The sequence below is a fragment of the Chrysemys picta genome, chromosome 13, assembly GCF_011386835.1.
Source record: "Chrysemys picta bellii isolate R12L10 chromosome 13, ASM1138683v2, whole genome shotgun sequence".
In the NCBI taxonomy this organism is placed as follows: domain Eukaryota; kingdom Metazoa; phylum Chordata; order Testudines; family Emydidae; genus Chrysemys; species Chrysemys picta.
The window spans coordinates 30,085,225-30,101,895 of record NC_088803.1 but is presented as its reverse complement, the minus strand read 5'-3'; the positions used below and the strand labels follow the sequence as shown (position 1 = coordinate 30,101,895).

At 48.4% G+C, this 16,671-nt stretch overlaps 1 protein-coding gene across 17 annotated transcripts in view; it reads left to right on the top strand.

Annotated features, from left to right (window-relative positions):
* Positions 1–16,671, top strand: part of DLGAP4 (DLG associated protein 4) — a 332,309-nt gene that overhangs the window by 133,405 nt on the left and 182,233 nt on the right. Inside the window, exon 1 of one of the 17 annotated variants that reach the window (XM_065565752.1) lies at positions 12,995–13,064. The exons of 15 other annotated variants lie outside the window; for them this stretch is intronic. The gene's annotated coding sequence lies outside the window, so the exon portion shown is untranslated. Of the gene's footprint in view, positions 1–12,994; positions 13,065–16,671 lie in introns of those variants that run through there. One more of the 17 variants, XM_065565753.1, reaches the window with a different exon arrangement.

Genomic DNA, 16,671 nt, shown 5'->3' with positions numbered 1-16,671 from the left:
CACAGTTCCAGGGCAACTGCACCTTGGAGCCCTTTGTGGCCTCCTGAGGACACTCCGACTCAGGTCTCAGGCCTCGGGGCAGGAACCAGGGCCGCCCAGGGGGGGGGGGGGGGCAAGTGGGGCAATTTGCCCCGGGCCCCGCAGGGGCCCCCACGAGAGTTTTTCGGGGGCCCTGGAGCGGGGTCCTTCACTCGCTCCGGGGGCCCCGGAAAACTCTCACAGGGCCCGGGCCCCCGGAGCTTCTTCCGCTCCGGGTCTTCGGCGGCAATTCGGCGGCGGGGGGGTCCTTCCATCCCAGGACCCGCCGCCAAAGACCCCAGGCCCCCTGAATCCTCTGGGTGGCCCTGGCAGGAACTCATGTTCCTCTCCCTAAGACCAGGGATTAGGCTGCAATTCCCTTTTGAATTCACTGTCCGTATCTCAGCGGGTCTGACTTTAGTCCAATCCCAGCCGTTCTGCTCTCTCCCAGAGGCTGCAACAGTGTCTACCAGTGACCAGCCTTCACAGAGCACAGTCCATTTACTTAGGACAAGGCATTACAGAGAACCCATTGTGTAAAACAATAGGCAGTCTAGACACACACCTAGCTTACCAGTTGTCGCCCATCTTCCACATGGGGACCCTGGCAAGTCCCCAAAGTCCTTCAAACCCTGCCAGCAGAGTTTTGCGCTCTTGGTTAAAGTTTCACACCAGTGAGGGTCTCCTGAGTCAGAGCTGGCTGACTCTGTATATCATTCTTCCTTCGTTGTTTGCTGGACCGTCTGAACCAGTCCCCACAATGGATGGTGCTTATCCCAAACTGTTTACCTAGCCTACCTTTTGCATTAATTATCCCCCAACTGATTTTAGTTCCTGGGGAAAGCTCAGTATCCCGCTCCGTAGAACCAGAATACCATCCCTAGTTCCCAAAGATACATATAACATTTATAGCTCTAATAGTCTGGGGATATTCCATGAGCTCAAAGAGGCTGGCACATCTCAATATGATAGTCTTTGAAGAAGGCACCCCACTTCTAAGGTCTCATATCTGTCACATCTTCCCCACTGGAAGCAAAAGAAATTAACTCTACACCCGTCAGTTAATGATACAATGTGAGCAGGGAAACTGAGTCACATGCATTCCTTCATAAAAATTATTCAGACGTATCCGTTCTCCTGAGGCCTGACTCCTGCTTTTGGAGCACGTGGGGTTGGCGATGCTGCTGTGCCATTTTGTGTGGCATGCCTGCTTGGCTGAGCCAGGAGTGCTGCCGTGATGGGGTTGTGGTGCAACTGGGAAGCGCTTCGATATGTCCCTGTTCGCTCTGAATGGGTAGATTTATGAGGGCGTGCCATGACAGGCAGAGGTGGGTGAGTAGAAATTTCATCAAAAATGCCTTATGGGAGGAGGCTCTGAAACTATTTGTGAATTCAGGTCGAATTTGGCAAATAGTTTCAGCTGGGGAAAAAAAACTATGGGGAAAAAAATCAGAACTGTCAGAATGGTTCGTTTCAACCTTTTTGACATATATTATTTCAACATTTTAGTTTTGAAACAACGTTTTCCAAATGAAATGCCAGTGCGAATTGACATTTCGTTTAGGAAATGTTGCTTCGAGTTGACATTTGAAACGTTTTTGTTTGTTTGTTTCGTCAAGAAAAAATGAAAAAATTCCATTTTGGTTCGAAATGAAATACCTTCTGGGGAGGGGGGATTTTTTTGGTTCGGCCAGCGAACTGGGCAAATCAATTCTTTGCTCACCTCTGACAACCAGTTTGGTCCTGGTCTGTGATAGAACCAGGCTCTCCAGTTCTAAAATCATGAGCTTCCACAGCTCAAGCTGGGTGTGGGGAGGAAGCTCGCTGCAAATGGGGGGCAGAGGGATAGGAGGGGGAATGAGAGGCAGTACTGAGACTTGGTGGGGGGGGGCAGCTCCCGGCTGGGAAGGAGGGTACCCAGGGTTTCTACTGGCTCAGAGGCAGATTCCAATCCCTCTGGATCCCACTCTTGCCCCTACCCCAATGGGCACCAGGTTTATATAATTTTTGGTGGTGCCCAGAACAGGTCCAAGCAGGATAGGATGGACTGGGGCAACTGCCTCAGGCCCCATGCTTTGCGGGGGAGCACGCTTCAGGGGGACATGGGGTCCAGGGCAGCATGGGGGTTAGTGGGGAGCCTGGTGCCAGCAGCAGTGAGCGATCTGGCCCCAGCCCACCCTGCTCCGATTCGCCCCGCCCCACCAGCACCTGGCATCACTTGGGGAAGGGGGTGGAAGCCGGAAAGAGGTGGGGTGGGAGCTTGGGGGAAGGAGTGGAATGGGGGTGGGGTGGAGCAGGGGCTGGAAGAGGTGGGGCAGGGCGGGGTGGAGCAGGGGCAGGACATCTGCCATCCACAAGAGCTGGAAGATAGGACTTGATAAAATGCATGTACAGCTGCTTGCATATTAAATAATTAGATTATACTCATGTGAAACCATTCCATGGAGGCCTAGGAATCAGGATCAAAGATCAGGTAGACGTGTTCTAATTTTGCCAATATTATCCGATTTCCTACAGATAGTAGTTTAGTATTAATTGGATATTTCTTGGGAGCTGTGTTGGTAATAATATGCCCCATAAAAGATAGACTGAACATTTGCTCTCAGCTCCGGGTAAGGGACAGTGCGTAGCTGCATCACACCAGAAGGAGCTGGGACCCAGAGAGTCACACTCCTTCCATGGGTCCCCTTTACTCCAGGGGGAAGTATGGTATGGAGCTATTTGCATGGTGCAACTTACTTCCCACTTTGCACCACTGCTCAGCTGGCCAATGTATGATTGGAACAGGCTAATGTATACACTCATTATTTTACAAACATTTTTATAGAACTTAATTTAAAAAAAAATCCCACATTTCAGCCCAATGAATGTTTATGGCTTAGTCAGGAAAGCCTGAAAACAATAACATGATGTGGGGAGCTTTGGATATTTCCAGAGGAAGCAAAATTTTCTGAAAAGGAGCATTGAATATAACCAAAGCAACCCCTTGGAAATCTGTTAGTGGAGGCAGCTGAGTTTGAGGCTTGCTCTGGAAGTTGGAGTTTTGTTGCAGGAACTCAGGAAAGTGGAAGTTTGGGCATTTGAGCCAGCCATCTTGAAGTTAGAACTTCAATTCAGGAGAGAATCATGTTTGCAAGTGCAGATGACTTAGCACCAGAGGAAGAAAAGAATAGCAGGCAAGTCTGTTAAGAAACTGCTGAATATCCAGGTTACTTGATTTATATATTATGCACATGTGTCCTGAAAGGATTTTCAAATGGTTCTGTTACAATAGTTCATTTCTTAGAAATCGGGATAAGAATGGAAAGACACTTCTTTGCATCACACTAAAGAGTACTGTTGCAGGGGCATATGGTACCAGGCATATGTGCCCAGGGGCGGCTCCAGGCACCAGCGCAGCAAGCGCTTCCCTGGGGTGGCAAGCCGCGGGGGAGTGGCCTCTCGGTCCCTGTGAGGGCGGCAGTCAGGCTGCCTTCGGCGGCATGCCTGCGGGAGGTCCACCGGTCCCGCGGATTCGGCGGCAATTCGGTGGTGGGGACACCGATGGCGCGGCACCGGCGGACCTCCTGCAGGCATGCCGCTGAATCGGCGTGACCAGCGGACTGCCCGCAGGCGCACCGCCGAAAGCCGCCTGACTGCCGTGCTTGGGGCAGCAAAAAACATAGAGCAAAAGACAAGGTCAGCTGCTGACCACTTGTAGCCATTAAAAACCCATGCATTTCACAAAGAGAAACAATCAACCCCAGTGTGCTGGGTAAATTCCACTGGCGTAACCCTGCCCACCTAAAATTCCCCCTGTAGGTCCAACTGAATCATTCTTTGCTTTCTGCCTGAACTGCTGTGTGCCGTTGGTAGAAACACTTAAAAGTCAGTTGCCTTCCACCCCAGAGCTGGCTGCATTTCAGTGAAAGGGAAATTGATGTTTCCTTGTATCATTTGTAGTTAGTTTGAACAGTATTTGGGGATCAAGCAGTGCTGCAAATATTTTAAATGACCTTGTTTTGTATTATTATTATTTATTTTATGACCAAGTTCCTCACCTTCACTTTTATCACTCACCTCAGAGAAGGGGCGGGTGCTGTGAACCGGGTGAGAGCCAAAATGACTCTGTGAAATTTAGAAGGAACATAGTCTCCTTAGTCAGGCAAATCTTCCACTTCTGTCAAAGCTCTTATGGACATCACTGGGACTTTTGTCTAAGTCCCTTGTGCAGCAAAGCACAGGAGCATGTTTAAGCCCTTTGCTGGATCAGTTTCTATGTCAGAAAAAGCAGAATTGGGCCCCAAATGAGTATATGGCTTCTAAATTCTTCCAGGTCCATTGCATGTATTCTGTCTGTCTGTCACACACATACACCCTCCGGTCAATACTGACATTCACCCACCTCTTTTAATTTTAGCCTCCATGGAAACATCTCTGGGCATCCACCCGCCACCCCTCGTGCCCTGTGCACAAACATCTGTTTGGATGTTGGCTTTAAATCATGCTATCTGAGCCATTGACAGATGAAGGCCAGTGGGCACAGATGCCCAGGACACTGCCCAGGAGCCGAGAACTGAGGCAGCAGATCATTTCAGAGCCATGTGCCAGCCTGCCCCCTTCCTTCTCTTTTAGCCTCCCTAATCAGCACGGAGTAGGCTGGCTGTCTTAACAGGCAGGCAGGCCCTGATGGGACTCACACGTGTGGGGGTGGGGAACCCTCTGAGGCAATTGCACTATTCCGAGTAACACTGAACCCTGCATTTCTGCTCAGGGTTAAACATACGACCAGAGAGTCTCCAAGCTAAGCCATGGAGTGGGAGGAAGGATCTAGTGGGTAGGATACTGGGACCCAGGGAGCTGAAGTTTAATTCCTAGTTCAGCCACAGGCTTCCTGCATGACCTTGAGTAAGTCACTTCACCAGCCACATAGCCTCTTTCCCCACCTGTAAAATGGGGATAGCACTTCCTTCCTCCCAGGGGTGTTGTGAGGGTAAAATCCACCAGGGAGTGTGAAGCGCTCAGCTACTCTGCAGAGGAGAACCGGATTAATTCCTAGACAGACAGATCTGGGCTCGGAGGTGTTTGAATTTGGGAACAGGGCTATTATTGAGATGGACACACAAGACATAAGACTGGCCATACTGGGTCAGATCAAAGGTCCATCTAGCCCAGTATCCTCTCTTCCAACAGTGGCTGCTGCCAGATGCTTCAGAGGGAATGAACAGAACAGGGCAATCATGTCGACTGATCCATCCCCTGTTGTCCAGTCCTAGCTTCTGGCAGTCGGAGGCTTAGGGACACCCAGACCATGGAGTTTTGTCCCTCACTATCTTGGCTAAAAGCCATTGATGAACCTGTCCTCCATGAACTTAGCTAATGCTTTTTTGAACCCAGTTATACTTTTGGCCTTCACAACATCCCCTGACAATGAGTTCCACAGGTTGACTGTGCGTTGTGTGAAGAAGTGCTTCCTTATGTTTGTTTGAAACCTGCTGTCCATGTCAGGTGTGCAGTCAGCAGTCTCATCATGCAGCTTGTCTTCATGTGTGACCATGTGTTTCTAATAATACATCCTCAGCCCATGTGGGCTCAATTGATGATATTTTACACTTAACTGTCAGCAGCACAAAATGCCCCAGTGATGTGCAATTTCACAGACAGGGCCAAGCAGGGATAGATTTATTATCCTCACACCTTGTGAGTCCTTTAACAAATAACATCAGGTGCCCAAATCAGCTTCTCTGGTACTGTTTTCAGGGCAGTTGTGCCAGTTCAGCCACTTGGCTTTAACTTTTACTACAAAGTTTTACACACACACACACACACCAACCAGCCAACTAACAGTAATTTCACCACGGCATAACACAGAAATTGCTGTTCTGCATGTCCTACATCAAGACAACCACAAGAAAAAGCAATGAAAATGTAAGAGGTACACATTAAACCCAGCAGACTGTATCTCTTTTGCATGCATCATACGTTTCGTCTGTAGTGCACTTGTATGTCAAATATATATAACCGGGCAGGTTTCTGCAGCATATTTCTGAACTAGAGATAGGTCTGTGCCCATCAGCAGAAACTACTACACCAATTAAGCAAAAGTGTGCAGTGTTTTTGCAATGTGGACTAATGTCTGTTAGGGACTAAGCTGAGACCAACAAACTCATTTCATGTGTGAGCCAGCTTGGAAATACATTTTGACCTTGAGATGAATGAGGAATATAATATCCTCACTGCACTCCCTTTTGGAACAGTAGAGAACTCATTTTATACAGTGTCACATTGATCTGATCTGTATGTGTGGTGATTTATTGTAGTGGCTCTCAACCTTTTCAGACTACTGTGTCCCTTTCAGGAGTCTGATTTGTCTTGCACACCCAAGTTTCACCTCACATAAAAACTACTTGCTTACAAAATCGGACATAAAAATTCAAAAGTGTCACAGCACACAGGTACTGAACAATTGCTGACTTTCTCAATTTGTCTGTATGAAATTTTAGTTTGTATTGACTTTGCTAGGCTTTTTATGTAGCCTGTTGTAACACTAGGCAAATATCTAGATGAGTTGATGTACCCTGAGGAAGACCTCTGCGTACCCACAGGGGCATACATACCCTTGGTTGAGAACGACTGATTTATTGTAATAGCCCCTAGAAATGCCAACCCCCCGGTGTGTCAGGCCCTGTACAATCCATAGTAAGAGACGGTTCCTGTCCCAAAGTTCCTACAGTCTATCCCGACCAAACAGACCATGGAAGTATTATGATGCTCAGTTTACAGCTGGGATGCTGAGGCTCAGAGAGATGAAGTGACTTACCCAAGATCTTACAGATGCTCTCCTCACTCTCAGTCCAATGCTTTGACTACACAACCATCCTGTTATGCTGTATCAAGCCTGTAAAAGATACACAGCGTGTGGGAAATGGGACTTGGCCATACAAAGGGAATGGCGTTGACGTAAGTGGATGTAACACTATTTTCCAGAGCGACTGTCTAACACCATGTTCCTTCTGCAGACATCGCTCTTGTTGACTTCAAAGGAAGCCTTCTCTGCATGAGGCACGCAGGACCAGTCCCACTGTAGATAACTGTCTAGGGGACTCTGACCTACTGACACACACTGGAATCTCCACCTGTTTTGTGTCTCGCCTCTCTGGTCATTTCTGAATCATTCACCATTAGCGAGTACTCCCCCACCCCCTCCCTGCACGCTCTCAGTCAATAACTACTCACAGAGCCAGCGCCGCGCCGTTGAGCAGGAGCCCTGCGAGTGGATGAGCAGCCGTGTAAATGGAAGGTGACAGTGGCACAGAGTTGACCCCAAGGTTAGAAAAATAGGTTACCATCCAGCACTAACAAAGCTCGTTAATGCGGCTGGTATCTCCAGGCATACGCCTTGGGTTTCTTTTAAGGATACGAGGATGACTCTAAACGCTGAAAAGAGGTTTTGTTATCAAGCGCCTTGGAGCATTTCCTTCAGCGGAGGAGAAATCTCACTTTGCCAGTCCGCCTCTTTCCCTCTCTGGGTCCCCTCTGTGGATTCCTGGCTTTGTGCTCTCTCTTTCTTGGTTCCGCTTTCTCTCATGCCCTCTCTCGGTTTCCTCTCAGGGAGACGTGCCAGCCCTCTCAGCATCTCTGTATAGGTGTAAAGGGACGAGCTAATAGAATGTCTTGTGAAGTGTTGTGGATGGACTGCACCCAAGACAAGGGGCTGGATCCCAAGCCTTTGGAGTCTCTGGAAAGACTTTGGCTCAGTCCCTAGTTGAACAGAGCAGGTGTGAATGTGTGCTGGGCATATGTCAGCACACTAGAAGGTGCTGGGTGGGGAGGGAGAGAGGAGAATGACAAACTGGTGGCGCTGTGACAGCTGGTGAGTTAGCGTGGGGGTTATTTTCTCCAGCCACAAAAAGCAGCTAGACACTTTCGGTCCTGACAGCCTTTCTTGGATTAAGGGAAAACAGGAAAACAAGAAAGGACAAATGTCCAGCATGCATGCAGTATTGCCAGCTCCAGGTGTTCCAAAATCATGAGTCAAGTCCCCAAACATCATGAGATTAGCTTCAAAATGATGAGTTTTTTAAAATAAATAAATGTAGGGTTCTTTTTGTCTGCCTTTGGGGTTTTGAGCCTTTTGGGGTCACACTTTCCAGTTTTACTCTCCAACCATGAGTCCTGGAACCATACTATATTTTTAAATGAAAGCTAAGATTCTCATATACCCACCTGACTCCAGGAGATGGGGCTTTATAAACCCACCAAATACCATGAGATGATAAAATTGCGAGAGTTGGCAGTGCTGTCTCTTCTGACAGTCTGTGCTGAGTGCTGAGAACAAAATGGCTGCTGAACATTGTGCCCAGGGAAAGTGTTTGGAAATTTCCTGGGGAAGTACACAGAAAGCAAGAGGCCCCAAAACTTTATTGCAATGCTGCAAGCTCGAATAGCGAGCTCCGTGAGATCCTACTGAGTCCTGCTTACTTCCGCCAAAAGACAAGAGAGTTAAACTGAACTGGTCACGAGGGCTCCTGTGATTTGAGATTACTAAAGTGTGGTTTGTTACCCAGTGGATAACATTTAACCAATTGATAAGGTGACTAGTAAGAGACAGGTGGAGGATCCCATCTTGATCATGAACCCTGTATTAGCTCATCCAGCATGTTTAAAAGACCCTTAGGCCCAGATCCACAAGGGTATTTTGGAGCCTGAGTCCCAAAGATTCCTTGGGACTTACCCCTTCCCTGGTTGTGTGACGTACATGGCAACTCCATGGCTCGAGACTAGGTGAGTTACTCCAGCCAATTTACACCAGCTGAGGATACAGTGCTTTTATTTGCAAAACTATTGGTGAATCCATTTATTGTTGTTTTCTTTCTTTAAAGTATTCAACGTGCTTTGCCTGCAGTCGATTTAGTGCCGTGTGGGGACTGCACAGTGTTCTAGAAATCTTTTGTAAGGCCCCTAAGGCAAGCAGGTATTTTTGAATGTAAACGTTGGATCAGAAGGAGCATGAGAAAGCGAGAGAGAGCTGCTTTTCTGGGAAAAGTTTGAGAGACGGGAGATAGATGGTTTATAATCTTCTTACCCTGCTTTGGAGTTCAGTGCCTTGGGCTTGTTTCAGCAGAATGTAACGTCCCTTGTTCTCCCAGGATCTAGTGTTGCTTAGGATAATCCTCCTTTTATGGCTGTAAGAGTGTCTTTGGCACTGTGTGATTGTTTGTGGCTATCCGTAAATATTAAATACTGTTACTGGAAGTCTGTTCTCTGGTTTGGATGGGGGCTCAGCTAATACCTGGCAGCTTACCCAGCCCCAGAGAGAGAATCCCTGGTGGAAAAGCCCAAATCTGCAGGTCTGTGGGCCTACAAATCACACTGTCCTAGTGCCTGGGAACAGGCCTCTTCAGGTCCACGGCATGTGAGCCGAGGGTGGGATTTTGAAGTGCTCAGCATTGACCTAGTCCTACTCCCACTGAGACCAGTGGGAGCAGAGACAGGCCAAGGCTGTGGGCTGGCCCTGGGCAGGATGTGGATCTGCGACATTGAAAACTAGCCTTGATGCAGCACGTAGCACCAGTGCGGTAGGGAGGCATCCTGCATTGGCCCCAGGCATCCAGTCGGATGGGCCCTAATGAGTTCCTTTTTCTCTTTCTAACTTCTACGAGGCTATGACAGTCACCTATGCAGCCACTATACCGAGATCCACTGGCCCTGTGTGAGCTAGTGCACTGATTCCCCATCAGTTCAGGCAACTGTACCAATTTCCCAGGCTAAGGCCCACTGCCAACCATCAGCTCTCCCCCCTCTGACTCCTCATGGAGCTCGGGCTGCTCCGGATACCAGCTTCTCATTGCCAGGGAGAGCGTGCACAAAGGAACAAAGGAGGGGGGTGCTGGGACATGCCAGCACCCAGTCTAGAGGCTCGTTGTTAAGATAAGGAGGAGTTTGGAGGAGCAGTCATGTAAGTGCTGCAGTACCAGTGTGGTCAGAAACCACTGGCTTGGTGGCGGCTCATTGCGCTGCCAGCTGTGCAAAGCCTTGCCCAGCTCCTATGCCAGTGGGAATGTAGAGCACCTCCAAAGCAGTGATCTCAACCCCTGAGGGGCAGGGCCAGGAAAACCTCATATTCTTGACTGTTGAACTCTCCAGCTAGCACAAAGAATGGGGTTGCTGGGCTCTGGAGAGAGCCATGTCCATCCCCTACTGCTGATGGACAGATTCCTGAGTAGGAGGGAGGGAGAAAATGACAAAGATCACCTGAGATCTGATTGGAGTTGGGCACTGCCTAAAACCTGCTTTTTTCTATAGAGCAGACAGGCTTATCCTTCTCTCCTGCAGCTGAAACCAACATGGCTTCCTTCCTTGCTTCTGCCTCAGCGCCACTGTGACCAGCCAGACTGTGTGCAGTGCAGTGTCAGGTAACTACTTAGAGCGTAAAAAAACCGAGGAGTCCTTGTGGCACCTTAGAGACTAACAAATTTATTTGGGCATAAGCTTTCGTAGGCTAGAAAGCTTATGCCCAAATAAATGTTAGTCTCTAAAGTGCCACAAGGACTCCTCGGTTTTTTTTGCTGATACAGACTAACATGGCTACCACTGAAACCTGTTACTTAGAGCATGTCAAACAGGGGGAGCTCATACACTATTTTTGGTGCGTCCCACAAAAATGATGATCACCGGTTTGGGTTTTAACAGCAGAGGGGTAGGTTTGGATTGTGTTTTTTTTAAATAAGGCATATTTAAAAATACAAAGAAGAAACCAGAGTTTTCAGGACTCCAGCAGTACCGCTGTTGTGTATTGGACTGATCATACAGTAGACGAGGCAGGGGACCTGAATCTAGTCCTGACCAAGGGGTGACCTTGAGCAAATCGCTCCACTTTTCTGTGCCTCAGTTTCCCTCTCTGTAAAAGGGGATATTGGTTGTTACTCACTTGTGTGAAGTGCTCTGAGCACTCCAGGTGACAAGGGCTGAGACCGCATGTAACAATCGGAAGTAGCTACTAGAATTTGGATTGTGTTAGGCGCTAAGAGTCCCAGTCATGCAACAGGATGCCATTGTGCTAGGTGCTGTACAAACATGGGGGGGAGAAAGTCCCTGCCCCAAAGAAGTCAGATACTGAGCTGGGAAGAGACGACACTGCAGGAATGGGCACAGTGGATTGTGGGGCACTCCTGGTTAGTGTGGAAATCCTTATTCCACGTCACCAAGCAAACTGTAGTTTTGGCAGTCTTAAATATTCCTTACTCAAGATGAGTCACCATTCTGTTAAGAGACTGTGATAATGGACTGAATTACTTAAAGGTTACCAGGGAAGGAGAACATTGTTATCTCTCTGGCTTTCCACTGCCATAGAGAGAGCCTGAAAAGTTGTGCCACATCTGTTTAAAACAAAAGTTGGGTTTTCTTTCTGCTTGGGTTTTTTTTTTTTAGAAATAGCAAGAATGTCAAATCTCATCTTCCCTGTTTTTGTGAAGGGATTCCTTGGAGGCCCAGAAAATTTGAGATTTATCAGCCATTAACTGAAAGATCAGCGACACCGAGTCTTTCCCAAAGAGTTTTGTCCAGGGAGTTTGCCAGAGTTTGAGTTAAATCGCTATTGACAAAAACAAACAAAAAAGCCTTTTAAATGATCTGACTCAAAATTTCTCCCCTTCTCAATGGCTCAGATCGTCTCTTGATGTCATAATCCCACTAATTCTCCAGTCACCCACAGAGCCTTTCAGTCAAATAGCCTATATAAGCCTTGATATTCTTAATGCTTTAAAAATACAAGAGTAAAGAAAACACTAATGCCATAGAAACCCGTTCTGGTCACTATGTCTCATTTGGAAAAAAAGGAAATCCCAAGAACAGGTATTTTGCAGTTGTTTAAATATAACAACGGAGAATGATTAACAAACAGCAGCAAACTGCCAGTTTGCGAGTCCAGAGTAGAACTTGCCATTCATAGGCATCGGGAAGTCAAAACTGCTGTGAAATAAGGTCTTTTACCAAAGATCCATTCATGCAACAGTGGGTTTAAACACCGCTGAGTTAGAAAACACTTTTTGTTAATAGTATTTTCCTTACAGCTTGGAAAGTGTCTGGTTTCCCATTGTTGGTTGCAGTGTTGTTGTAGCCGTGTTGGTCCCAAGAGATTAGAGAGACGAGCTGGGTGAGGTAATAACTTGTATTGGACCAGCTTCTGTTAGTGAAAGAGACAAACTTTTGAGCTCACACAGAGCTCTTCCTCAGGTCTTCTGAAGCCTTGTGTCGCTCGAAAGCTTGTCTCTCTCACCAACAGAAGTCGGACCCATAAAAGATATTACCTTGCTCACTGGTTTCCCATGCATCTCAATCCAGAGCTGCATTCCTTTAGTCCTACTCTCTGGGTGCCCGGTTGGGAAGCACTGTTACTGGCTCTGAACCCCCTCCTTGTTGGATCCGCGTGTTCTTAGGGCCCGATACTGTGACTCTCGCTCCAGGGTAGCATCATGTACTCAGTGACTTCAGTGGGAAGGGGCATAGAATCAGGCTCTTTGGTAGTGATCTGAGCACCAAATCACATGAGTTCTCTCACTGGCAAGCTCCCACTGACTTTGATGCGATCCCACTGAATCCAGATTTGGCCCTGGAGTGTTTGAGCTGTTCACTGCATCTCCCTGTCGCCTACTGGGTGTTTGTAGTGTTTGTTTCTCCATTTCTCAATGGGCGGCCCGGAGTAACTGCATTTCCTGATGAACAGGATGAAACATCAAGGGCCATCTGCAGCCCTGGAGCTTGGTATATTTTTGCTCTCACAAGAGCTATGGCATTTTTTCTGCTCGAGCATCACTCAAAGACTCCTGTCCCAGAGGCTGGTGTTCTGTAGTGGACTGGGGCCTGGGAAGACCCCTTCACCATTTTAGAATGCTCTGGGTTCTCTGTTTCCACATGCTGGATCCAGCATCTCATCACCTGGCAACGGTCCTTTCCTAGCAACAGAGGAAAGAAGCAAGGGGGTGAGAAAGAAAGAGAGAGAGGGTTGCAGCTGAGGAACAGAAAGAGTAGGCGGCTCTCACTACACAGGCATCAATATGGACCCAAAGGTATGTGTGACTCGTGGACGAAGCTGTGTATATTTTTCTATATGTTCTTCAGAGGAAAGGCAGGTTAATTGTATTTATTGCAGGAAAATACCCGTGCCCTAAAACCAATGCCCATTTCCCATGACAGTAAAGGAACATACACTAGGATGGAGAAGTAGCATCACCAATCCTGTGAGCAGACTTGCAACGGTGTCCGTGCTGGAACCTGCATACAGCCTGGCACCTGTGTGCACAGTGCTGGCTCCGTATGCTCTCAGCATCATGTGTCCTGTCTCTTAGGGAACCGGCCAGCCAGCCAGAGGCTGGGGTGAAGTGGGAGGAAGCTAGAGAGCGAAATGCAAGTGCTCACTTCTAAAGCACCCACTCTACAGGATGAAATGGCAGAGGCCTCGGAGCTGGAGGCCACAACTCCTGGGGGGACGTGGATGTGGTAGGGGAATGGTAGCTAGGTAGCTGCTGGAGATGGGGGAAATGCAGCACCATGTACTGCAGAGCTGGGGAGTTTTCTGCAGGAAAGGCAGGCAGATGGAGTCCTCTACAAAATCCGGCTGAGAGAGGGGGGGACCAAAATGCTGTCTGCAGCTTAGTCACTGGTGATGATTGCATGAAGGGGAGGGAGGAGCTGTATCCCAGTGATGAATGGTTTCACTAGGGCTCAGCCTGCACTGAAGTTTGCAGTGATGAAAGGCTCAAACCTGTCATAGTGACAATGCAAACGACAGCATCAGATTTCCTGCTGGAGCCTGGCGGGCATGGCTGCTTCTGCCGGACAGAGTTGCCAGCAAGCCCAGGCCGGTGGTGACGTCCTGCTTTGCAGGGAATGGCCTGAAATGACACAGAGAAATGTTTGGTGCAAAGTTTAATGCCAACATTTGCATTGCCCCAGCCCAGGAAGCACAGGGACTTGTCCCCTAGAGGGCAGTGTGGCTGGTATGCACCTCATGCCCAGGTGGGATTTCCTCACTGAGATCTCTCAGGAATGTCTCATCTCATTAGATTTGATACAGCTGAGCCAAGGTGTCTGTATACATGATCAGTATGACCTCTGATGGGCCCATCCAACTCTCCTCCTTGCCATATCTCTTTAAGGAAGGCTGATGCCCACTACTCCTTCTCTCACTGCGGGCAGCTAAGCGCAAAGATCCCAGCAGATTCAACCGCAGCTCCCCTGGCACTGATTGGTGCTGGAGGTGCGTGCTCCCTCTGATGTTTGTGCTTTAATGTCTAATGTGCCTAGGCTGGTTACCGTGGGTATTTGCCTGCTGAAGTGTAAGTGAGTCACCACACACACAGAGCATCACCTTGGCTTGTCTCTGCTCTTGTTCTATTTTAAGCTGCTTTGCTTTGTGTTTCCAGTTACATTTTCCTTGTCTTAGTGATGGCTGAACCTGTTGAATGCAGGCTCCTGGGCTGGGCCACAGTATTTTAAGCTGTGAGCCTTTAGCTGTGTGTAAGATGTCCTCTAAGTCTCTTCAAAACCCATCGTGAGCATATTCCCCCACCCTGTGTTGAGGACACCTTTCGAGCTAGCTCAGGAATATCAAATTCATTGGGCGCAGAGGGCTGAATTCCATGTTTAAGGATGCCATGTGGGCCGGGATATAAACCCAGGGTAACATACCTCTCCTAATAGCTAGCGTTACACTGGTGTCAGTGGGAGCGTTACACTGGTGTCAGTGGGAGCGTTACACTGATGTCAGTGGGAGCGTTACACTGAGATCAAAGGAGGGTCACGGCCTGTGTGTAGCAACTAAGCTTTTTCTTCTTTATTATTGGTCACATTCAGAAAATACTCTCTCCCCACATAGGGCAACTGCTACTTCTGCCCTGTGTTTCTCTCCCTTCCCCCAACTTCCTTTCTGTCTCCTGCCTTCTGCCCCCTGCTTTTCCTTCCCTACACAGCAGCTCCTCCTCCCTTTCCCCCTCCCTTGCTATAAAATGGTCAGCAATGAAATGTTTACTCCAGTGCTGGTATCTTCCATCAGCATGAAATTCCCCTAAAAAAAAATAATCAGCCCAGATGGTCCAATAAGAGACCCAGTGTGTGACTATGGGGCCTCTCGAAAATAATGAGATCTGGGAGATCCCTTGAAGCAGTGGGGTTTGAAATGCAAGGCGTTGCTACCTGAGCCATTTCTTTGCATTATTGTTTCTGGACAGTATGTCACTGTTCCTGTGCCGACATCTGGTGCATGCCCAGAAATGGGGTGCTCCTGGACTGTGGCAGTGCAAGAGAAAGTTCACCAGAAGTTCATGTTTGACCCAAATCACCCTGTCTGTGTTGGGGTTTCATTGCAGAGGTTCTAGCGGGACCCCAACTTTGACACTTGCCTGGCACAAGTCTCCACCTGCATTTCTTGCCATGCAAACTCAAAAACCAAATGTCCAAAGTACCCTACAGGGGTACTGTGATTCCCCATAGCTCCCAGCCCTCTCCTGGCTAGCACGGCCTGTCTCCCTCAGTAATTCACCCCGTGCACAGGGGCTGCATAAAAGCTGTGTGCCTCTTAAACCCTCACAAAGGGACCTAAGTTATGCATAGGCCTTGTGCTGGCCCTCTGCATGAGGGGCATTTCACCACAGCAGAGGGATGTAGGGCTGGCCCTGCTAGAAGCAATCCACCCCGGTTTAAAATGGACACTGCTGCACTTGGCTCCCAGCTGGTACTGCGACCTGAGCTGAATCTAAACCCTGGCTAGGAATTAACCCCTGAAACCACAGGTAGTTGGCTGGCTCAGGGGGACCTCTGATGGGGACAAAGCTAGAACAGGGTGTGCCAGGACTTCAGGGTCGCATGCAGGGGATACCAGTAGACCTGAACCTCTCGTCCCGACCCTAGGAACGTAGGCTGAATGCCTGCACATTGCACTGACGTGGCAGAGCAAACTCATGAGCTGATTGTGCACCCCTTGTAGCACCCATGGAGTTAATGTTCACATGGCAGCTGGGTAGTCACTGAGAGGCCCTGGGAGCAATGTAAGTGCATCAGTGGCCTGGTACCAAAAGGTTGGCCGAGACTCCGCTTTCACGGATGCAAACATGCTCTGTTTTCTTCCTAGGTGCCGGGTTCCAGGGCGTCGTCTTTGCCTTCTAGAAATACCTGCAAAGTTCATTGTCTTTCCTCAGAAACAGGATACCCCCTCAGGGCTTGTTTTCTTCATATATGTGCCATTCCTGTTGACTTCATAGCTCTTCATTAACATTTGACATTGTATGTAAATGGGCATCCGTTGTGGTAGCTTACACTGCTTAACTTACAATCCCAACAGAGAGAGACAGATTCTTACCTCCTGTCTGGAGGAAAATCTGGTTTTCACCTTTGCTGGTGACTAATAGCTTGATGCAGATGTTAACGTGTTTATACGCATAACTCCTTACATAGTATCTGTACATACATCTCACGATGATCTGAACAACCAGTGTGACACCAACTTTCTTTTGAGACCTCCCAGGACATACTTTGGTGAACTTGAATGTACTCACCTGACTCAGAAGTTTTCTGTAAGTCCTCTGCCCACCCCACCCCCCTTTGTCAGTTGTCATGATGAGTTTCTGGGGTCATGGGAACAAAGAATGTAGGTCATACAAGATGGAGGATTGTATCCAG